Source organism: Camelus dromedarius, chromosome 7, assembly GCF_036321535.1.
Source record: "Camelus dromedarius isolate mCamDro1 chromosome 7, mCamDro1.pat, whole genome shotgun sequence".
Lineage (NCBI taxonomy): Eukaryota > Metazoa > Chordata > Mammalia > Artiodactyla > Camelidae > Camelus > Camelus dromedarius.
This window is the reverse complement of record NC_087442.1, coordinates 10,904,868-10,929,505: the sequence shown is the minus strand read 5'-3', so window position 1 is coordinate 10,929,505 and position 24,638 is coordinate 10,904,868. Positions and strand designations below refer to the sequence as shown.

The window sequence follows — 24,638 nt, the reverse complement described above, 5'->3', positions numbered from 1 at the left end:
AGTGCTTTGAATGCCGTCTTCTGCTTTGGGGGGACTACTTCCATTCTTATGAAACTATTCTTCTGAGGACTAAAATTATATGCTTGCTGGGACAAAGACTTATTTCTGTTTCTCTGACTGGTGTGATCGCTTTGAAGCATTTGCCAATACTGACTATACCCTAAGCCCTGGGAAATTCTCCTCCCTCAGCTTCATTCACATTGTTTTCAATTTGGTTTCTTATTTCCTGTTGATTCTTTTTTTAAATGCAATTTCTAGGACCTAAATCTATCCATTAAATATTCCCTTTCCCAGGAACATTCTTCTTGTTCTACTTAAATTTTAACATGTAATTTAATAAAGCGGTCTCTCTCTTTTTTTTTTTTTTTTTATTAGTTTAGCCTATTAAGAATCTCTAAGCAAAAAAAAAAAAAAAAAAAGTGAGGTCTGAGACCACTTGCCTCACTGAGGGTTAGGGTAAGCAGGTAAATTCTAGGACAGAGTCAGAATTTCAGAGTCAGACTTTCTGGAGGTGAGTTATAGGAGTACATATTATTTTTCCAAGCCCCTGGTGAATTTTGTTTATATTAAAGTTTGAGACCTTTTGCCAAGAGAAATTTGTAAGATTGATAAAATTACAATCCTAGTGTATGGCTCTACAATTTTCTTCTTGCTCTTACTTATTTTAAGTTTTTTTGTTTTGCTTTTTTTAACTGGCGTATAGTTGATTTACAATGTTCCGTTAGTTTCTGGCTCTCACGCTCCTGAAGCGTACATTTGTGTCAGGTTTTAGTCCTTCCCTTCCAGCTTTTCCCTCCTGTCCTATCCCTAACCACTCTCCTCTTTTCCCTTTTTCCTTTTTCATATGATTTCCTCAAACTTCAACTTCCCTAAGAACCCTCAAGTGAGACTGGAGCCTGTTTACAACCTCCATGTTACTAAATAAACAAGAGGTCCAACATTTGGACCAAGGAGTCCCCCTCTCCTGTAGGAGGTGCCCCCGAGGCTGGGGGTGTTGCCGAGAGAGCCCAGAACTTCCATTCCTCTTCGCTGCTGAGCATCAGACACCATTGCTGGAAAGTTCATCGTGCCGCTGATCTTGCCTTGGACATCAGGCTCCTCTGGGTAACCCCCTGCCTCCTGGGGGAGGTGACATGTTTGATTAGTTCAATCAGCCATAAAGCTTTTTGTGGGATGAAGATGGAAAGAGGGGAGGCTTGGCACGTCCCAGCCCAAGCTCAGGAACTAAGGCTCTGTCGCTGGAAAACAGTAGAGATTTTTGAAAAACTGGACAAAATTTGTCATGTTAAATATTTATTGGTGCACACTTCTACTTCGTGCTCTGTAAGTCCTCTATTGTCTGCTTTAAATACAGAACTTTACTTAATCACCAAGACAAGCAAAGGAAACACTTTATTTTCAGCATAAGAAAACATGGTACCAGGAGTTCATTTCTTTTCTTAAACTAAAAAAAAAAAAAAAAAAAAAGAGGGATGAAGAAAGAGAGAACCCACTTCTGTCTCTGTCCGGCCAAAAGGGCTGTGATGTTTACACCATGCTATGCTGATTCTTATTCCTTCTGGAATAATCTTGGCTTTGTCCTCTGCCTAGTGCCCATGCAGGCAGGTACGGATGCCAGGACTGAAGACTCCAGCTATAGGATATTGCAGAGACGGTGGAAATAGAGTTGGATAAATTGGTCTGGAATTTGAGAGATAGATCTGGTCCCCAACTATTGTTCATTAGAAACATCACCTCAAATGTTTATCTCAGTGAACTTTTTTTTATTGAAGTATATTCAGTCTACAATGTTGTGTCAATTAGTGAATTTTTTTTTTTTAATTCTCATCACAGAACAAATGCTGGGCACCTACAGAACACTGTTTATCATCATTTTCTTTGATGAAACAATTTCAGAAAATCAAAAGCTGACAGATGCAGGAAAGTCATTTCAGATTCATGTGTACCAAGAAGTCCACCCGCACCAGGATGGAGTAGAAACCATGTGACTACAGCATTTTCTGCCTTTTGATTTTTACAAATTATTTCAAGCACTCCAGTCCCTCCCCTCCCCACCCAGGATGAGGACCAGACAAACTGCTACGAAGATGCAGGAGGGGCAGTGACAGGGGCAAGGGGTTGGTGGTTAGAGGGTGTTGGAGGGACCACCAGATGAACCCCAGATCAGACCTGAGCGGGACTGCAGGAAGAAGCTTTCAAAGCATGCACACTCCTTTAAAAGCACCTGGCACGTGTTTTAGAGCGATCCTCTTCCGAATGTGCAGCTTCTGAGGGAACAAAAGTAAATAAGTTAGGAAGAAGGCTCCTCTGGCACATGAGTAGTGGGAAGGAAAAAAGAAGAAAAGGGGAGGGGGGACTTACAGAGTCCTGCAAAACAGAAGAGAGTCACAAAGTAAGAGGACTCACAACCCCCATCATGAAAAGCAACCAGCAAAGCTACAAAAGTGTCTCCACTTGCTCCAACAGTGGAAAAGGATACCTTTAAGTTGAGCGTAGTGTGAAACACCCAGCATCACAAAAATGAAGAGGAAAGTAAAATCCATGGACTAGAGGAAAATTCACACCTTTTACCCCCTCCCCCCACCCCAAATAATCACGAGTCAGAAAAAAATTCCAAGTCTACACACCCAACAGAATTAAATACACTCAACAAGTAAAACCATGGGTTAAATCCACTCCACCTGCCTTCACTAATAACGGTCACCTTAACACTTGCATGTTCTCTAAGCAGCCTGTAGTCTGAACAGTAAGATGTTGGCCTGACTTAGTTCCCAGGAACTTGGAGTCTCAGCTGCGTCTACTTCAGCTGAGCTGGTTAAGGTGGGATGGGACCGGCCACCCTCCCGCTGGGCATGCGCGGGGCGCCCCGTGACCTTTGACACACGCAGAGGCCGGCAGCTTAGTTATGCCTGCGCAGAATGGTGCTCCCGCACCTGCCAATCACCTTTCCCCGCGCTCCCCACGCCCCACAGCGGCCTGCTGCTTTAGGCCTCATCCCATAAATACCGCAGCCCCAAGCTGTGCGGGGGGAGGCGGTGAGGTTTTTTTTTCTTGCGTGCTCTCTCTTTGTCTATCTTAAGAAGAAACTCTGCCTCAAGTCTTGGCGTCTCTGTTTTCTGTGCCTCGAGCAAGACAAAGCTAGTTCAGTAACAGGATAACCCAAGTATAACCAGAAGCTCAAAAATTAAGAACAGAAAGGGGGAAAGCAGGGAGACATTTTTTTAAAGGTTGATTGAACTCAGGAACTAGATCTTTCCTTTCTTTTCTTTCTTTTTCTTTAAAAGACAACTCTCTAAAGAAGTGAAGGAAGAACTAAACTAAAACGTGAAACTTAGGGATTGAAGGAAGGCAGGGAAACACCTAAGAGAATGAAAATGACAAGTAAAACCAGCCAGTGAGAAGGTGGTAAAATGAAAGGGGAGCCTTGGTGTGAAAGCAAGATGGGTCTGTACTAGTCCTTGCCTGTCCGCTCGCTGCGTCACAGGCCAATACCCAGCCTTGTTGAGAGACAAGGTACTGGGGCAAGGAATAGCAACTTTATTCAGAGAGCCAACAAACTGAGGAGGGAAAAGGGGAAGGGAGGCCGGAGGGCTTAAGATTAAAGGGTAAAGGTGGGTTGCAGGCTTCTTGGAGCCACCTGGCCTTCAAAGAAAGCATAACATTTCTTTGTCCTGCTTGTTCACGTGGGCAGGATCACAGGGCTCCTGCAAAACTCCGCATTGTTAGCTCTCATCAGTTGTTACCAGCAGTTTTTACTTTACCTGTCTTCTCTCTGCTTATTTGCAAGGTTTCTAGGCTGAAAGAAACTTCTCTACAAGTAACAGAGCTAATCGGGGACTGCGGGATGCGAGCTTTCTTAAGGGAACTTAATGGGCTACTTAGGTACAAGCAACGTTTCTCTAGTGTTTAACTCTTGACCTGCAGGGCTAAAGTAGTAGAATATGAAGGCTGAAGAATGAGGGAGGCGCTTTCAAGAAGGTGTTAGTTGTCTTCTGTTCCAGTTCCCCGCTGTCACCACCGTTCCACAGTCTTGTGGGGAAAGGGGGCAACAGCCACTCGTGCTGAATGGGGTGGAGGAAGGGGTGACTGTGGAGTGGAATTGATCAACCTGAAATTGAAAGTGTTCTTTGTGTCTGGTGTTTGCAGGTAGAGGGACCCCCCCAAACCAAAAAAGCCCACCAAATGGGTAGACAAGGCTGCTTCCCAAATATGTGGGTTCTTGCCCGCAGAGTGAGAAAGAATTTTCAAATGAGGCAGAAAGACAAAGTGAAAAACAGCTGCTTTTATTGCTTGGAGAGGGGGAAAAACGAAACACTCGAGTCGGGAGCCGTCTGCCAAGTAGCCGGTCAGGACAGCTCCAGCTCCCGGCCGGGCTGCGGGGTCGTTTATTACAAGGTCCTTCACCATGTCTTCATCCTGGTGGTGGCAGTTTCGTTCTGCTAGTCTCCATCCTCCCTCAGCTCAGCCCTGAAACAAAAGGCAATTAGCAGAAACTTAGGCGGGAACAAAGGAGGGGATATTGGGGAGTGTCTTTGGGATCTAAGGAGCCTGTTGTGAGATGAGAGAAATCTCCTGTTCCTCATCAGCGGGGCACTTCTTTCCCCTTGTTAACTGTCCAGGGTCAGTGAGCCTGCCTAGTCTCTGTCAAACATCGTTGTCACGTTTGCACTGTGATCTGTGGTTTTTGAACGACATACCCGCACTTAATGACAACACTGAGTAGGAGTTAGACAAGAATAACAATTAGTAAGAGGGACAGGCCAAGCTTAAAATACCCAAAAACATTGACTGGACCCTTTGTGGGACCCAGGAAAACAATGCAGAAAACCAGTCTGCCTGTTGAGACCCATTTTGATGGTCTGAAGGCTATTGTAGCCAAACTCCTGTCGAATTCTGCCAATGTGAGTTCTACATCAGAGAAAGAACTCACACAGGTGCACCATGTGGAGTTTGCTACCAAGAGGCCCCCTCCCTGCTCAGCAAGCATATAACCTAACGCATAGCAAGGACCCCTAATGGACAGCAGCTCCTGTCTGCTCTGTTCCCTACGCAGTCATGTGCCCGTGGCATATTTTCCTGACAACACACACATCTGTGTCCTTCTGGGGCACAGGCTACAAAACCGTGGAAGAGAATATCTACACGGCTGTCTCGAAACCAGGGATCAGCGTGATTAGCGCAGATCAGTAATGTACTTTCTCCCTTTATACCTCGCAGAAAGCGGAAATCCTCCTCACATTCTACATACTCAAAAGCATCTTTAATGAAATAAGGAAAAGAGAGTCACTAAATAAAAACACGGTGGTTTCACAGCATCATTTAGTAGATGTATCCACCAGACCCAATAGACTTTTCTTCGGGTGGTCTGGGGATTTCTAGACCAACACAGGGAGATACTGGAAAAATCATAAATGGGGTAAACTAGGGGGTTCCCATGATGACAAACAGAATGTGATTTGGGATGCCATATCCAGCTGTGAGATGGATTAGCGGAAGAGGCTACTGATGCAGGAAATTCTAAAAAGTATCTTTCCAAGCTGAGGGAAAGGAGGAAGTTCCCAGGAGGATAGTCAAAACACTTAGAGAATAACATGCTTTCCTTATGTACCTTTTTTTGTTTGTTTTTTTTTTGAAGAGAAACTCTAAATCATTCAGAGGCTCTCGAGTCCTCTGCCTGTTAGTTTCCTCCACCCTAGAGGGCGCCCCTTGGCCCTCTGCTGTGGATGCTGCCTTTAACAGGTGTGGCGAAGCCACAGCTTAACCCCAGCTGCTTAACTGATGACTGTGCGGTCAGCAAGCCCTCATACGGCCCCCTCCGGTCCACTTCACAGCCAGCGGATGGTTGGGTCCTTGCTTTTTCCAGCTTTTAAGGAGGATGAGGTGCCTGGGTTAGTTGAAAAGGGTGCAGGGTGACTTCAGTTGGAGAGACAGACCTGTTGGAAGCAAAACGTATAAACAGAAGTTAGTATAGTGGCCATCGATTTGACATAGTTAGCACCAGCTAGGTCCTTTAAAGCATCAATGATTTCCCCGCCTGGGCAGACACCTGGAATGGCCTGCCGTCCAAAATTTCAAAGGGGCTTAAGTTTGTTCCTGGGAGCCACTCTGATCCTTAACAGGGCAATTGGCAAGGTCTCATCCCACGCGAAACTAGTCTCTTGACTTTTTTTTAGCAATGCTCTTTTCATGGATGACTTCTTTTCTGTTTTCCCTGTTGATTGTGGTCTCCCAGGTGAATTAAGTTTCCAGTCAACACGCAATGCTTTAGACACTTGTTGGGTTATGCTGGAGACAAGCAGATCCGTTGTCACTTGGAAGGGGGCTCGGCAGTCCGATTGGGGGATGATTTCTGTAAGGAGGACTTTGCTTCAGAGACATTTTCTGCCCTGGTGGGATATGCCTCCACTCATCCCGAAAAAGTATCCATAAACACTAACAAGTATAAAGTTTACTGTGGCTCAGGGCATTTGACTGAAGTCTATGCGTCAGTCCTCAGCGGGGCACTGTGTCCAGCTCCCATCTGCGGGGCGTCTAGTGGCAGTCTTCGGGTTATTTTTAGATCGGATCGTGCAGTTCTGACTGAGTTGCTGGACGGTCTCTTGCAGGTTAGGCCCTCTGATACACTCTGAGTCCATTGTGAGGTGGCCTCCCTCCCGCGATGGGCACCGTCAGCAAAGTGTCGTTAACGCGGTGTTCAAAGGGGCGTCAGGGATCAAAACAATTCTTGTGCGTGACATTTCCAGCCGGGCGAGGTGTGATCAAAAGTGAGACCCCACCCTTTGGCCCTTTCTTTGGCCCTTCTGAATGTTCTGGCTGATATTTTGACAAACCAATTTGCGGGAGCAGCGGACTCATCATGGCTTGGTGGTCACCTTCCTCTGCCACCTTCTTTGCCGCTTGGTTAGCTAACTGACTGCGTTTTTTATGAGTCTCACCTCTTTGGCCCGGGCAATGTTTATGGCCACTTGTGAGTGCTTGTGGTCCACTTCTAGCAGTGATGGGATTTCAGAAGCATGTTTCATGGTCTTTATTATTTGAGGGAAAGAGGCCCCTCTCTTTTCCAGACTGCCTTGGGAGCACGTACTACAGAGAATCCATCACAAGCCTGTCTATATATTTGCTCTCTTCCCATTGGTGAGTAGGAGGGTCCTTGTCGGAGCAATGATGTCTGCCTTCTGAGCTGAGTTCCCCGTGGGCAGGGCCTCAATTTCTTCTAAGTTACCCCCACATACCCAGTGTGTTGACTTCCTTGATCCGTGAACCTCCTCCCACTGATGACCAGTTCCAAAATTCAGCTCAGCCAGGGTTCATCTGTTAGGCCTGGTCTGCTGAAGTATGCAGTAGCTCGATGACAGGCAGGCAGTCAGCCATGCTCTGGGGATCATGCAGCATTCGTTGGGGCAATGTGGCTGGATTTAGAGCCAAAGTGACCTGCAGTCTTACACTGGGATAGTCTGGGAGAGTGGCTTGATACTTTCCATTCTCCCAGAAGTCAGCCAATAGCCCCTCTTTTGTTCTAGTAAAGAAAGGACATGGTGAGGGACAGACACTGTGGTGAGTTGTTCCAGGGGTTAATTCCTGGATTCCTGAAGTATGCCACGAGTGGCAGCCAAAGGCAAGAGGACCCTCCTTTAACTGTCTGATCTAGTTGTTTTGAGAAGTAGGCGACAGGTCGCAGGATGCGTCCCAGAGTTTGAGTTAATACCCCAAGACTTATGCCCTGTCTTTCATGGATGTATAATTTGAAAGGGTTTTTCAAATCTGGTAGCCTCAAAGCTGGGGCTGAGATGAACTTTTTTATGGTTTCAAAGGCTGTTTGGCACTCTTTTAGAGCCTGGTAGAGGGACTTTAGTATGAGCTTCTAATTCTGTTGGATTTAGATCCTGAATCCTGCCATTCCTTAAAAAAAAAAAAACCCCTCCGTTGTCTGCGGCCTCGGGTACGCCTAAGTCTGCAGTCGCCTGTTTTCTGTCAGGCAAAAGACCTTGTTGTCTCTGGGAGAGAGCAAAACTCTGATAAGTGACCTGCTGCTTGACAAACCTGGGCCTTTTTCGAAGAGACTTTCCATCCACATTCAGCCGAACAGTTGAGAGTTTTAATGCTATTCTGTAGACGCTTTTCATGCGTGGCGCTCACTAGCAGCACGTCATCCGCCCATCAGAGCAAGAGCCCTTCGTCTACTGTCAAGCTCCGGAGGTCCTTAGCCCGCACTGCTCCAAACTAAGGAGAATTTTGAAACCCTGAGACTATCCAGCCACACTGTTGCGTTACCGGTGTTTCTGGGGCCTGCCATTCAGAGGCAAAAAGCTACTGTAACTCTTCTGCAGTAGAGATGCAGAAAAAAAAAAAAAATCATCTTTCAGTCCCCAAACTGAGAGCCAGCTGCATTCTCCCAGAATAGTTGTGAGCAGGCTGTATCACAGGGTGCAGGTCTTGGACTAAATCATGAATGGCCCTCAAGTCTTGAACAAAGAGATACCCTGCTGCATTTGGCCTTTTAACCGGGAGGATGGGGGTGTTGTATGGGGACTTGCAAGATCTGATGAGTCCCATTTTAAAAAATCTCTCAAGAATTAGCTAGATTTCCTTTTCGTGTTTCAGAGGATAGCTTAGGCTAGGAGTCCCAGCGTCCTTTCTCAATGGGATTTGTGTTGGCTTTGAGTTTTCAACCTTTCCTGAGGTACCGTCAGCCCACACTTCTGGTCTTACCTTTTTGCAGACCTCAAGGCAAAGAAGTCTGTCTCCTTTTCTGGGAGAGCCATCTGTAGGTTTAAAATGTGTTCTGGCAGGACCCATATATCAAGTTGTCCTGGTGAAAGTGTCACTTGTGCATTTAGCTTTACAAAGGAGATCTCGAACCAAGAGGGGACTAGGGCGTTCAGACGTATACAAGAAACTGTGTTTAAATGTCAGGTCTCTTAATTAACATTGCAATGGTTGTAAAAATGATAGGCTCTGTGCTTCTCCAGATTCCCCAGTGATGGGGGTGGACTGGGATGTTCTGTGTACCATTTTGGTATTTAGCATGAAATGGGTTTCACCCACGTCTGCTAGAAGGTCAATCAGTTTGCTCCCCACTGTCAGTTGTGCCTGGGGCTCCAGTGGGGATATTTGAATTGGGTGCTGCGCATCCTGGAGAGGCCCTGGGTTCCCTCATTTATGATCCAAGCGTTCCTCCCTCACTACCCTTTTCTCCTCCTCAGCCCTCTTTTCTTTCGTCTGGGACATTCCCTTTTCCAAGGTTCCTCCTCTCTACAGTCAGTGCACCTTTCCTTGCCTAGGGGGAACTTACCTTTCTTTTTGGGAATCCAATGCTGCAGTCAGAAAAGCGGCTCTTTTTTTTTTTTTTTTTTTTACCTTATGTTTTCTGCTTCTGTTCTCTGCTGTTGAATATCTTAAGAGCAATATCCACCAACCCAGAAGGATTGATTCCAAAGGCACCATCCAGTTTCTGTCACTTTCTCCTGATATCTGGAGCACTTTGTCCGATAAATCCATGTTTACCATTCTAGTGTTTGGGGCCTCAGGGTCTGCTTAGTGTAACGCCTGGTAAATTTTCCCCGAAACTCGGAGGGGTCTTCACTTGTTTATTGCTGAATCTCTTGAAATTTTTTAGGCACTTTTGGCTGGGTACCCCTTCCCAGAGTCCTGCCAGGATGGACTTACAGTAGTGCGTGGGGCATCCCTTCATTAGGGTCCAGTGTGGTTCAACAGTGGGTCCTGCCAAGCAGGCTTCAGGTGTGCCGTTTGGATCCACTCGGTGGCGCTCGTGCGCTACCTCTAGCCTTGTAGGTGACCATCATCTCATTGCCAGTAAGCATCATACTGAGACTATGAATGCCTGCCCATGAAGGGTGGTGGGTAGCGAAAACGAAAATAACAATTCTGTCCTTTGGAAAGGGTATTTTCTATAAGAAGTTCACGGTCCTTCCAGTTAAATAAATCAAAGGTTGGAAATGGACTGTGCTTCACAAAACCCAGCTGACTGGCTGTTCTTATTGAGGCTTTCTACAGGGTAATGGGAAATTGCCCTGCCCCAAAGGTGGCTCCCGGTCTGAACTGAGTGCCCTGATGGGTCTTAGATGATGACTGGAGACCAGGTCCCTTTGCTCCAGGAAATAATGCAGGATTTTCTGATTGATGCCCATAAGGAGGGGGGAGCCAATCCTGCCACTTCCCATGCCTCAGTGTCGGGGGTTGGGCTTCAGGGACAAGAGGCGATGGAAGGGATGGATGTCAGTTGCACAGGGGTGGTGGGAGCAGCTGCAGGGACAGCTGGCACGGCCCGAGGGGGATGTAAGGTTTGCAGCGACATATCCTCACTCTTGCTCTTTTCCCTGCCCTGCTGTAGAAGAGATTTTCTTGGGTTTCTTTTCAGATCTTTCTACCATAAGATGGCAACTGTCTTTTTCTCATCCTGATGTTACAACATAAATGCTTGCACATAGGGAATTTTATCTTTCCCCCTACTCTTTCACAGAATAACTCTAATTGTAAGATTGTATCATAATTCAGAGAACCTTTCAGAGGCCACCATTCTTCAGATCCCAATGAATAATGTGGCCACACATTGTTACAGTAAAATACCATCTGTTCCTTAGTCTTTGGGTTCATAGCTATAATCAGCACATTTTTCCAAAAAGCGACCTAGAGGGCTTTCCTTAGGGACAGATCAGACGTTCCCCATCTTTTAAAAACAAAGTCAAGAAAAACAAAACAGTGCCCCCCCAAACCACATGCTAGCATCGAAAGAAACAAACAAACCAGATTGGGCAGAGTCCGACAGGGTACCCCCCCACACACAAATGCAAAACCAGTGGGGCTTATTCTGGCGAGGAGAAAGGAAAAGCCCGGAGTGCAGGGGACGGGAGTTTCTGGCTGCGTACGTGGAAGCAACTTACCTTTCTGCATTCAGTCCTTCGACTCCCAAATGGCAAGTCTTTGCTCCAACTGCTGAGCACCGGGGTGGCCGGCCCTGCTCCAAGGACTTTTGAAGGAGGACCTGCAGCACAAGAGGTCCTGGAAGCTGCTGGGGGCTTGCCCAGCACGATTTCCCAGCCGGGGCCAGCTGGCCTCGAGCAGCAAGACTCCTGGCTGGCTTGTCAACGTTTGTTAATGAGTCAGGCTCTTACCGCTCGCTGCTCCACAGGCCAGTAAGTCAAGAGAGGTGTCGGGGCAAAGAGGAGCAACTTTGTTCAGAAAGCCAGCACGCTGAGAAGACGGCGGGCTAACGTCCTAAAGAACCACCTTAATGCGGGGTAGGAGTCAGGCTGCTTTTATTCCAAGGAAGAAGTGGGCCGAGGGGGCTTTCAGACTAAACGGCGAAGGCGGGTTGCGGGCTGCTCGGAGCCACCTGGCCCTCAAGGAAAGCAAAGCATGTCTTTGTTTTCTGCTTGCTATCCCAGGGCTCCCGCAAAACTTCCAGTTGTTAGCAGTTAGTTTCACTTGATCATTCTCATCCCTGCTTATTCTAAGGTTTCTGGGCTGACAGCAAACTCATCTACAACAGGTAATAGCCACTTGGGACCACGGGGTCTTTCCTGAGGGGACTTAGTCAACTATTTGGGCACAATCAACGTTTCTCTAATGTTCAACCCTTGACGTGCCGAGCTAAAGCAATAAAACGCGTAGGCTGAGGAAGGGGGGCGGTTTCCAGGCGGTGGTAGTCCTCTTCCTCCGCTGCTGCAGGCCTGGAGCAGTACCTGGCAGCGAGGGGGTTAAACATGCTCTCCGTTCTTGTGTGACAAGAGCATCTGTGTGCTCCTCCTCCAGTGAGCAAACGTTACCATGACGAGGAAGGTGAACCCGTGAGCCAATCAGAGTGAAGCTCGGGCCTGGAATGTGGCAGCGCCGACAATCGGGCCAAAGTGCAGAGTCTGGGGAAGGAAGACACAAGGTGGCGGTGCCAGTGATTCAGAGCTCCGTTCTCAGTCTCCTCATCTGCCAAACCGGGGAGACGGTCTTGAATATCTCCAGGATCCTATCCAAGTGTCCATTCTAGCCGTGTGCCAAATTCTGCCCATTAAGCCAAGGGGGAGCCCCAGGGCTAAGTTCCTTTCCTCATTTGTCTGGGCTTGGAGCTGGAGGGAGACGCCCTTCCCACTATGGGCAGCTCGGTGATCTATTGGGTGGCCCTCTGTCTCATCGGAGCAGGTGAGTCGTGGCTTCAGGGAGCAAATTCCTGCCCCATAAGGTGCTGAGCTCCAGATCTAAGCCTCTCCCCGACAGCAGCGGCCCTGAGACGCCCTCCGGGGCCTTGTTTCCAGAGCGGCTCCCTTTCTTCCACAGGCACCGTGGATGGTGGAATCACACAGACCCCAAGATACATGCTCAAAGAGGAAGGACGAGATGTGACCCTGGAATGTGAACAGGATTTTAATTATGACACCATGTACTGGTACCGACAGGACCCAGGACAAAGGCCGAGACTAATCTACTTCTCACTGTCTGCAAAGGATGTTCAGAAAGGAGACATGGCCGAAGGCTACAGTGCCTCTCGGGAGAAGAAGCTGCTCTTTCACTGTGACGTTGACACAGAAGAACCAGACGGCTGTTTATCTCTGTGCCAGCAGTATAGACACAGTGAAGCAAAGCCACCTCCTCTTTGCACATAAATGTGTCCCAAGCCCTGCGTCCCCACCAGGTGGCGGGGCTTTTCTGTTTTTGATCCCCTGATCAGAACGCTTTCTTCCTCCTCAACCAGGCATCCAAAGCAGCGGCTGCATCAACACGCTTTGTGCAATGGCACGATGCCTCGGAGAACCACTAAGCTGATTTTTAAATTACGTGTCTAAATCTGTCTACATCAGAAAGAGGGAGAGAGGAGAGGTTAATTTTACAATTCAGCTCTTTTTTACCAAATCGTGGAAAACAAAAATGAACACAAAATGGTCCCTTCCTTCGGAAAATTAATAAAAGCCCAGCGGGGGGAGAAACGTGTAGAAACACACTGTTACCGAGTATCATATACTGTGTGCATGCGTCAGAGGTGTGAGTGGAGTGTGCGAAATAGTACAGCCAGTTCTGCCCGGTGACATCAGGAAGGGCTTCAAAGAAAAGGCAGGATGTGAGATGAAACTCACACGGTGAGCAGGATTTCACGAGATGGACAAGCACGGACAGACTGACACGGGCTTAGGGAACCACGGCAGGAGAGAATCAGGAGATAAAAATCAGGAACAGATGATCACAGCCCCCACCCTGGAATATGGCAGTAGGAGAACATTTGGAAAAATGAGTGCAGCAACAACGTTGTTCAACAACATTGGGTTTCTAGCTCCGGTGGACCTTCCTTGGATGTGTGCAGAGAAACACCGAGGAGACTCATGTAACTGTACGCTTGGCACTTGGAAAAGAGTTGAGAGAGATATTTGCATGACTAATCAGCTGGCAGGTGGTCAGTTTTGTTTTGCAAACGGTCTCAGTGTCTTCTGTATATTTTCTCCCTCTGCGGTCTGCCACCCATCGAATTGCAAGACAAGTATTGTTAGTTCTTGGGACTTCATTTTTTCACAAATATTTATTTGATCGTATAATTCTGTTTCTAGCAATGAATGACAGACAGTCTATATTATTCAAACTGCATACAGAAGAAAATGCTGGACTAGTGTATTTTAAAATAATTCTTGGAGGCATCCACGAGCCCCTGTCTCTTTGGTGTGGCCCTATATCTCTTGGGACCAGCAATTTCTGGGGAAATGGAGGGAGCCCCTGACCATTACATATAAGCCTTGGCTCCAGGCATTTTGTTTGGATTCCCTTCTGAACCTCGCGTTAGCTCTGGCTTTCTTCTCCCACGTATTCCCCCATATATTTATACAAAGACCGAAATGCTGAGAAACAGAAGCGGGAAAGAGACACTCACCGCTGAATAGGATCTAAAACACTGAAATATGGTAGGAGGAGGACTCCAAGGCCCCCCCCCCGCCACCCCCTGCAGCCAGGGTTCTCTGAAATAGTAAGAAAGTTGTTGGAAATGAGATGGAACTAAAATGCTTTACTTTACCAGGGCATTGGCGTAAGATAGTCATGAAATAAATATTTCATTGAGAAGATGAGGAAGTGTCCTTATCAGTGTGAAGGAACACTGAGCTTCTAGCCTGGGATTTCCTATGCTCACCTTAGTTCTAGTGATTAGCCAAGACAACTCACGATTGTTATTTGAGGATATGTTACGGAAGGCAAGAATTACCTATGGTATCATTTAATATACACAAACACGCCCTCGTCCTTACAGAAGGCTAGGAAAGTTGTTTCAGTCACTTCAATGATCTAGGTCTCCGTTTATGTTCCTTAAAATTAGGAGTCAAATTAGAACATCTGAGACCCTTCCAGCAATGCTGGTATGGTTCTTTGATTGAAAGAGTGATGGGTCATTCTAAGTGAAGTAAGCCAGAAAGAGAAAGAAAAATACCATATGAGATCGCTCATATGTGGAATCTTAAAAAAAAAGAAAAGGAAAGAAAGACAAATGAACAAATACAAAACAGAAACAGACTCATAGACATAGAACACAAACTTGTTGCCGGGGGAGAGGGGTGGGAAGGGACAGACTGGGAGTTCAAAACTTGCAGATACTGACAGGTGTATACTTAGAACAGATAAACAAGTTTATACTGTACAGCACAGGGAAATGTATACAAGATCTTGTGGTAGCTCACGGTGAAAAAGCATGTGACAATGAATATATGCATGTTCACTTATAACTGAAAAATTGTGCTCTGCACTGGAAATTGACACAACATTGTAAACTGACTATAACTCAATAAAATAAAATGTTTTTAAAAAGTGATGGACCCTGCAGCATTGGCGACGATGACCACCAGGGGGCAGGATACAGCACCCTCAGGGTTAGGCCGGCTGTCATCCTTCCTCCTAGGGGTGGAGAAGGGAAGATTGAGGGGCAAGGTCAGACCTTTCTTCAGAGGCGTGGTGCGAGGCCGGCACCTGAAGATGCTGCTGTTCCTGCTGCTTCTGGGGCCTGGTATGAGCCTTATTATCTGAGGAGCTTGGGCGAGTGTGCACACGAGCTGGCTTGGGTGATCGGTAGCCAGACTCCGGGTTGTTGATGCTGATCAAGGTGGTGGGGGGAGGGGGGCAGCCATGCTGTCTGGAGGTGCAGAGGGTAAGGCGACAAGGCACCAGTCAGGGGAGATGGGGGATCATGATCCTAGGAAGTAGGACGGGAAGATTGCACACAACAAACAGGATTCCCTGGAAGCGGGGAGAAAGGTGAGGGCGCGAGGCTGTGATGTTCTGCCTGGCCCTGCTGGCCTCTCTCATCTCCTTGACCTCTGTTTCCGCAGGCTCTGGGCTTGGCGCTCAGGTCTCTCAACATCCGAGCAGGGCTATCCGTGAGAGGGGAGCCTCTGTGACGTTCCAGTGCCGTGCAGAGGACTTTCAGGCCACGATTATGTTTTGGTATCGTCAGTTCCCGGAACAGGGCCTCACGCTGATAGCAACTTCTAACCAGGGCTCCAATGCCACGTACGAACAAGGTTTTACCAAGGACAAGTTTCCCATCAACCATCCAAGCCTAACGTTTTCATCTCTGGCGGTGACGAGCGTGAGCCCTGCAGACAGCAGCCTCTACTTCTGCAGTGCTAGTGACACAGCGCTGGGCGGAGATCAGAGACCCAAACAAGAATCCTGCAACAGCCCCTCTCCCCGACCCCGCCGAATGCAGGGAGCCCTGTGGAAAGGGGGCGTGGGAGAGAAAAACCACAGGCTCTCTGACTGAGACATCTGTGAGCGTGAGCGTGTACAGAGAAAAAAACATATCTGGGTACGGAGTGTGGAGAAGGTTTGGTGTTTGAGAACCAGCAATATGGGAAAGGACCTGGGTCTATAAGTGGCTGACTGACATGGAATTTCCCTGGGCTGAAAATGATAAAGCCTGGGTTTTTTTCCCTGACTCTACCATATGGTAATCATATGTTCTTAGATAAATCAACACATAATCCTATGGGTAGATTTCAAAATGCTTCTGTAAAACACTGTGCATTTTTGTAATGAGTGTTGGCACTAGTCTCTCCAAGACAATTCAGCGTTGTCTTGTCAACATCCCAGGCCTGCAAGATAAACAGAATCATAAGGCAGCCAAGCAGAGATACTGACTCAGGAAAGAATTCAGTGATGTGCTATATATAGTGCTGTGGTTGATGAAGGGATGGGTTAAGGCCGGGTGGGGTGCACCCTCTATACCTCGGTACGGAGCATGCCAAAAACCTTCACAGAGAAGGTGTTGGTTGAGCTGTCGCCCAACGAAGGTGTCAGAGGGAAGAGAAGGCAGAGGGAGTAAATAAAAGACTTCAGACCTGTCTACAAAGCCAGCGATTTCTATCAGAAGCCACAAGATAGTAAGAAGAGCATTGAATGTAAAGCCCTCAGAAAAATCCTTTCCCAGGAAAAACCATACATTGATCACAACTCTTATATGACCCAAGAAAAATAAGCGAAAGATATTAACATATATTTAATTGAAGAATCATCTATGATCAATAAACACATGAGATATTTGACTTCACTGGTGATCAGGAAAATGTGAAGCAAGACACAAAGATATGTTAAGTTTATATCCATTTGATTAGCAAAATATAAAAAGCTTAGAAATAAAACCTGTTAGAGAGGGTATGGTTCCACAAGATTACTGGTGGGAGCGTAAGTGATGCAAACAACTGGGAAGCCCTTTGGCATTATCTCACAGAGTTGATCGTTCCTTTGTTCCAGCAGCCAGCAGCTCCACTACATCTGACATACGCGCATCAGATGACATAAATGCAAAAGCATTCTAAGCAGTACTATTCATGATGGAACCAAGGCACACATGCATTGACAAGAAAGTGAAAGACTAAACAGTAGCACATCCATGTGATGGAAAACGATATACACCAGTCAAAACGAATGGTGAACAAAGTTATAGGTCATCTTAGCGATATAATATGAGGTGCAAAAACTCACCCTGATAAGATTTTGTAAAGCATGATGCATTTTATATAAAGCTAAAACCAACTAAATCAAGCAAATTATTTTCATGACCACAAATAGATCAGAACAAAATCATATTAAAAGAAAAGCAAGAAATAGCTGTTGTTGCGTGAGCTGGCTTTTCCCAGCTCCCAGAAGCCGCTGGTGCACATCCTCCCGACTTCAGTGTCGGTGGCATCACGCTGATGGCTTGAAATCAGCCGTAGTGGGGCTGCGTGCAGCACAGCAATCCAGGGTTCTTGATTTACTCTCCTCCAGGGAGCTGGCTGTCAAATATTTGTCAACACACACTGGCAAGGAGGGTTGACCCGAGTTCAGAATGATGTTTGTTCCTGAATTATTTATTTTGGAGCGGGGGAAGAGGTAATTAGATTATTATTTCCTTTTAATGGACGTACTGGGGATTGAACCCAGGACCTTGTGCCTGCTAGGCACACGCTCTACTGCTGAGCTCCACCTCCCCCACCCCCGGAATGATATTTAATACGGGGCTTGGACTGGGAGTGGCAGGAGCTGGGATGCGCTAAGCTTCAGTATTGTCAAGGTCTACCTCGCACGTCACTGGACGAGTCAGGTAACTAGTATATTTAAATAAATAAAAGAATGTGCATGATAAACAGTGCCTCTGTGTTATTAGCCACGGCTTAAGATTAATCAAATCCTGTGCCTATGAGATCAAAAAGGAGAGAAAATTAACAACAGAAGAGATGAGAGTCCGTGGAAGGGGAGGATGGAGGGTATTGTGTCGTGAGAACCAGGGAGGTGGCTCGTGGACACTAAGTGTGAACATGAAGGCATGAACACTAGACCTTGACCCTGACCAGAGTGGAACTGAACGGAATGACTTGATCAGCTGCTTTACTGGGACTCCATTCTGGAACATGGAAAGCAACTGGACTACTTTTGAGTGACAAATAGTCAATTTCAAATAGTCTTCAAATATTTTAGTGGTTTTTTAAAATCTGTAATTATCTCTGGTTCCTTTTTAAAAAAAACTTAAGATTCTTTGGTTTTCCTAACAAAAATGAACTGTGGCTAACTTACTACAGGTGGTGAGAATTGAAGCCTCTATTACCATATATTTAATGGTTATCGGACCTTTGGGAAAAGTATGAGAAAACACTAAATATTATTCTTAATGATTTACATCAAGATTTGTGTGTAATTTACAAAAACATTACTTTCTCCTCATAACAAGGGGCAAAAAACTCTTAAAGATTCTTAGAAAGATTTTAGTCTACATTAATTTTGAGGGATGTCGAAGAATGTGATATGGAATTTAACATAAAATTTAATAGGAGACATTGAGGTTCTTTTGTAGATAATTTGTTTTTAGAACAGTCTTAGGTTCAGCAAAATTCAGCACAAGGTACAGCCATTTCTCATTTTCTCATTTATCCCTTGCCCTGGGCTTGAGGTTTTAAGTACTTAACTTCTGTAGTAATTAATGTTTGTTCTTGCTGTGTGTGTGTACACTGCTTTTTTTTTTTTTAAACCATCCTGGCTACATTTGTGAAAAAACATTGGACAGTGTGGAAAGGGCTGAGGCAGAGAACAGAGTCAGCCCCTGCAGTGACCCGGGCAGGCGAAGCTAAGACAGTGGTGGCTGTGGTAATAGAAATACTGAAAAATGAGAAATTTAAAACAATTAGGAAATAAGGAAGAAAATCAAATGACTTGGTAATTGATTAGACACGAGAGGCAATAAATGGGGAGGACGGAGAGGACCGTCACAGCCAGATGGACTAGGAGGATCGAGGGGGAAGGTTTCATGATTTATTTAACACTGGGCGTTACTTTGAGACAGAAATCTGACCAGAAATATGCAGAAAGCAGTTGTATGTTCAAGACAGGGACTCAGTGGAACTGGATGAAGGTAAAAATCCGGGACAATTTCCATAACTGGAAGAATGAAAGCGCATTTGATCCTTTGATGATAGAATACACAGAGAAGAGAGCAGAGAACTTAGGACAGCGATCTAAGGAACCATGTTCACCTTGAATGTGGCCAGAAGAGGTTGAGAAGCAAATTATACTGATGAGCCACCAATAATACTGGATTAATGACGAAGTGCGTCCCTAATTACTAGTAACAGATCTCTGCAGGACCCCAGCAGGTCAACACGCCGATGGCTGGTTCTGCTCTGATACTTGGGGTGCCTGGCTGCTGCTGCTGCACAGTGTGGAACTGGCCACTGCCCACTCACCACAAAGGAGGTGAAGGCAGTGAGAGACCAGAGGGCATGGCATGAATGTGCCCCCTTGACCACTAGGGGGGGATGTGGGTCTCTGAAATACACCTGCGTGTCAGGAGCAAGCAAAGCCTTCCTCCACCTGAGATGAGTTGGTAGCGCCTTCGGGGCACTCAGGTCAGACACATTAGACACTGGCGGTGGAACCCTGCGTAATGACCAGTCAAATCCAGTTCACCTGCCTTCACTACTCAAGGGCACTTTAATTGTTGAATATATGTATGTTCATGTATGACGGAGGCATTGTGCTGTACACTAGAAATGGCCACAACATTGTAAACTGACTATACCTCAATTAAAAAAAAACTTAAGACTTGCTGTCCTCTAAGTGGCATGCAGCCAAAACAATAAGACATTTGCCCAAGTTATTTTCCAGGAATATGGCGTCATTTGCTTGCCGTTCAGCTGAGCCCAGAGTCAGCTGTGTCTAGTTGGAGCTGAACTGGTGAAGGCTGGTTAGAACCAGTGACCTTCCAAGTGGGCACATTTCCCCTTCGTGACCTTTTGCCTCAGGACCAAAGAGTCCATGCTCATTTCATGCTAACCACCTCCGTTATGAACACGCAGAGGCAGGTGGCTTAGTCATGCCTGTGTAGAAAGACGATTCACACACTGTTTTCCAACCGCCTTTCCCCACCCTCCCCATGTGCCCTGTGTCTCAGACTATCCGGCTTCTTTATTCCTTGTCCCATAAATACTCCAAGCCCCTTGCCTTCGGGGAGGTGGATTGGAGATCTGTTCTCCCATCTCCTCACTCGGCTGCCTTGACAATAAACCCTATTTTAGCTGCAAACCTCGGCCTCTTAACATTTTGGCTCACTGTGCATAGGACAATATGACCCTGGTTCAGTAACAGATGGGAGAATGTTTGCAGATGTCCTGGGATGCCAGTAGACCCTTGAAATATCAGGATCTAATCTTGAAGTGTACCTCCCATACCATGTGCCACATATCCAGTACCTGTAGTTGTCTGGGTCAAACAAAATTGATAAGTATATAAATGCTACCACCATTTCTATTCAACATTGTGCTGAATTTTCAGCCCGTAGAATAAGAAAAAAAGGGGAGAATAAGAAAAGAAAGAAAAAAGATGACTAAAGGCAGATGACAAGTTTAGAAGACCCAAAGGAATCTAAAGAAGCATTGCATTACTTATAACAACATCTAATAAATTTACTGACTTTAACATAAATAAGGTCAGTTTATTTCTATATACTTGCAACAGTTAGATATATTTTTAAAGGGAGAGCATTTACCAACAGTAAAATTAAATATTAAAAAACCCAAATCTATCAAAGACAAGCAAGACTTTAATTGAGAAAATTACTCAACTTCAGAGGAAGGCATTTTGAAAATCTGAAATAAGTGAAGATATATAGCATGATCATGAGTAAGTTAAAGCAATAGTAAAAGCATTCCGATTTTGCACTAACATCTGTGTATTCAGCGCAACACTGATCAAAATCATAAAAGATGTCATGAAATTTGATAAAAGGAATCTGAAATTTAAGTGGAAAAGAGAGGGAAGTTTAGAGCAGATAATACTAATGAAGTAAAAACTGAGGTGACTTTCCAATCATCAAATTATTTTATAATTTAAGATAATGAAAGACAAATGGACAAATGGAAACTAATGGATTTAAAATAGGCCCATGCATATACAGGCACTTAATATATGATGGAGCCATCACTGCATGTCTGTAGGGGAATAATGCCATATACAGTACGGTCTTCGGGACAAGGGGTTAGCCACAGAAAGATTAAGCCACGTCTCTGCAGCATAAGCAAAAATAAATGCTAAAAGCATTAAATGCAACATTCAATATGTTAACTGGTAAAATAAAAAATGAGAGTACATCTTTATGAACTTGGGCTATGGGAGCCTTGCTTATAAAGAATTAAGATGCATAACCTCCCAAAAAATAATCATAGACTCTACCAAACCAGGAATATCAACAAAAAACATTACGAACAGTGAAAACACAAGCCACAAGTTGAAAAGGTATTAACAGCACATATAACTGACAAAGTTTGGTATCCAGAATATATAAGGAATTGTTACAAATAATTGCTAATCCTCCAAAAATGGGCAAAAGGCAATGTATAGAAAACACTAGTGGCCTATGAATATAAAAATGTGTCAGCCCCAAGGTGGGAAGGTGCAACTCAGTGGTAGAACACGTGCCTAGCATGCACAAAGTCCTGGGTTCACTCCCCAGTACTTCCATCAAAATAAATAAATAAAAATCCCAATTTTCTCCCCCCCAAATAAGAAAAATATTGTTGCTGTTAATAGTGAGGTGTGTGCATTTTATTTAATTCTTATTTTGTGGTTTGCTTTATTCCTTTGATAACTATGTAAGTTTAAAAATCTAAAGCTCTAAACATTCTTCGAGACAATGAACAGTACATATTTGTGATTTTTTTTTAAATGTGCAGAAAAAAAGAATATTAAGTGTGCTTGAGTCCTAGAGGTGGAACACTAGGGAACACTCATGCATGTTGATGGGACTATCAATTCGGCTTAATTAATTTGGAAAGCATTTTGTCTTATTATGTAAAGCTGACATGGTGACCCTAATGCTTGATCTCAGCATTCCCAGGTACAGAGAAAATCTTGCACCTAAGTATGCAGAGAAATGTATAAGAATGCAGTCCTCTTTGCAGTAGCATTAAAAACTAGGAAAGAAAACTATGCGTATTTATTCAAAAATGGATAATAAGTTGCCCAAAATAATACAATAGAATCCTAAATATTAGTGAAATAGAATTATCTCAAATTATATGCAACAAAGAATTAAAAAAAAGTCACAGAAAAAATATGAACAGAATGATTCCCCTTAGATAAATTAGACATCCAACGGTAAATAATATCTAATTTGCAGATATTTACTTTTCATTACAGATTTTAGTATTTATGTAAGTGAATGAAAATAAACTTCAGGGTTATGGTTACCTGGACATGGTAGAAAAAAGAACAATAAAATCTACAAAAATAACCCAGGGGCTGAAAAATTCTTAGTGCTGACTTAAATACTAAGCTCATTGGTTCAGGCAAAACCAAATTGCTTCCCTAGACGCACTGCATAGTCATCATAAATATTGTTTGTATAGCTCAAAATGTAGTTTTTAACTTGAAGTAGCTGCTGTGTAATTTTTATAAGTGCAGTAGAAGCTGATAGATGTACAGCAAACTGGAGGGTTCACTGTCTAAGAGGGGAGTAGGGAGGGGAGGAGACAAACTGACAGGTTAAAAAAGCAAATAAATTAAATGTGTACGGGTAAGTTGTTTTAGTTTTAAAAAAATAATGAAAAAGCAGAGTCAGGAAAAAGTCAATAAAAGCAGTTTGAAAGCCACACTAGTTGCATCACCAGCCCTCCCTGCCCTCGAGCCTATAAAATGTTTAGTTTCCTCTCCATGGGAACTCTGATGACATGGGAAGGGACCACGTCACAAGGACGTTGCTGATGAGGGATGAGGAGCCTTAGACAAAAAGCCACCTGCCCTGATTTTTCCTGAGCCAACCATGTGCCACGGTCTCCTCTGCTGTCTGGCCCTTTTGTTCTGGGGAGCAGGTGAGTTCCTGCTGTGAACTTGTCAGATTCCAGATCAGGAATTTCTCCTGTGGCTGCAGAATCAGGCTCCTCCTGGGCTTTGTCTCCACTTTCTGTCTCTTTCCCCCGCAGGCTCCATGGACACGGGGGTCACCCAGAGTCCTGGACATCTGGTCAGAGAAAAGGAACAGAGAGCAAAGATGGACTGTGTCCCCAAAGAAGGACATAATTACGTTTACTGGTATCGTAAGAAGCTAGAAGAAGCGTTCGAGTTTTTGGTTTACTTACGGAATGGAGGAGACATTATGGAAGAGGCAGAAGGGTTTAAACAGCGATTTTCAGCTAAATGTCCCAAAAACTCACCCTGCAGCCTGGAAATCAACTCCACTCAGGCAGGGGACTCAGCGCGGTACTTCTGTGCCAGCAGTGAATCCACGGTGCTGAACGCTGGCTCTTCTTAGCACACAAACTCATCATGGGCCCAGCTCAGGAAATCAGTGGTGTATGAGGTGGGAAAGGAGTAACAGAAACCCAACTTGAAAGATATTAACCAGAAGGAGAAGCGGGTACATGGCAACTGTGGGTGAGCAGAAAGGGATGTTAGAACAGCTGATGGCACAGAAAGCCAGGGAAGGGGGAGGAAGCGGTAAAGGGGCTCAGATGCCCCAGCGTGCGGGGCATCAGGCAGAGGAAAGACACAGGGTATGAGCCTGATGGGTTTCTAACAATCTCTCTGAGAAATGTAACTGTGTGGTTTTCCCCTCACAAAGCTGTACCTTCGGGAAGCTCAATGATCGGCAGGTGAACTTTCTTTCCTGGGGACCCTGATCCCCTGGCCCCGCACAATTCATGATCCAGACCCAGACTCTCCTTTGGGTTCATGACTGCTTCTCACAGCTGTCCCTGCCAGAGCAGCTGAGGGCGCTCTGCAACCCCCTCCCTCCTTAAGAGCAGAAATGTACAAGGGAAAAGCATCCTTCAGGTATAACATAAGGGCAATGGGACACACCCATTTTAAGTTCATGTTTCACTAGATTTTGACAAATACTTTTACCCATGTAGCCAGCATGACAATCCAGACCCCGAACACTTCCCTCTCCCTGAAATGTGCCCCATGCTGCTCTGTCAAGGTCTTTAAGTTCTCTCAGCATTGACTTGTGATGTAATTGAACATGTCCTGCACATATTTTGTTGATATTTTCCTAAATTTACTTTAAGAAATGCATTCTGAATGTATTTTACTACTCATAAGGAATTTAATGATTAAAAGTATTTTCTGCCAAGACTTCACGTTAGTCCACTTCAATTTAGTCTTTACATTTCTCAGCTGATGTCTGAGCCTCAGTATCTTATGGAAAAATACCTTCTCCAGAAAGAGTGTCACCGGCCACCACACCTGGGTCACACCACCAGCCTCACTACCTGTGTGACCAACTGTTAGTCACTCTTTAATACAGACTATTAGTAATTCAATAGTGATAGAGTTAAAAGATGCCCCTTGCTTACGAAAATAAACCAGTCCATTAAGCACAGTAAGGAGCGTGTTTTACAGGGAGGCTCGTGGCCTGCAGTAAGGAATGCGGGTGTCCCAGCTGTGCCGGTCAAGTCTGTGAATTCACTTCTTGTTCCTCCCGTGGGCCAGTTCAAGAGGTAATATTGTTAAAAGGTATATTTTATCCAAAGCAATCTACAGACTTCAAGCAACCCCTATCATAAGACCCATGACATTTTCACAAAACCAGCACAAAGACTCCTAAGATGTATATGGAACCACAGAGGACCCCGGAGAGCCACAGCAATCATGAGGAAAAAGCCCAAAGCCGAAGGTGCCACGCTCCCTGACTT

The 24,638-nt window shown here is 45.2% G+C and overlaps 1 long non-coding RNA gene across 1 annotated transcript; it reads right to left on the bottom strand.

Moving 5' to 3' along the window:
• Positions 1–4,266: 4,266 nt before the first annotated feature.
• Positions 4,267–23,361, bottom strand: LOC116154097 (uncharacterized). The gene is made up of 4 exons (XR_004137958.2): positions 23,157–23,361; positions 10,902–12,356; positions 5,609–5,933; positions 4,267–4,467 (listed from the first exon to the last, which is right to left on the bottom strand). It is a non-coding gene; the product is annotated as an uncharacterized LOC116154097 (long non-coding RNA).
• Between the last annotated feature and the right edge of the window lie 1,277 nt (positions 23,362–24,638).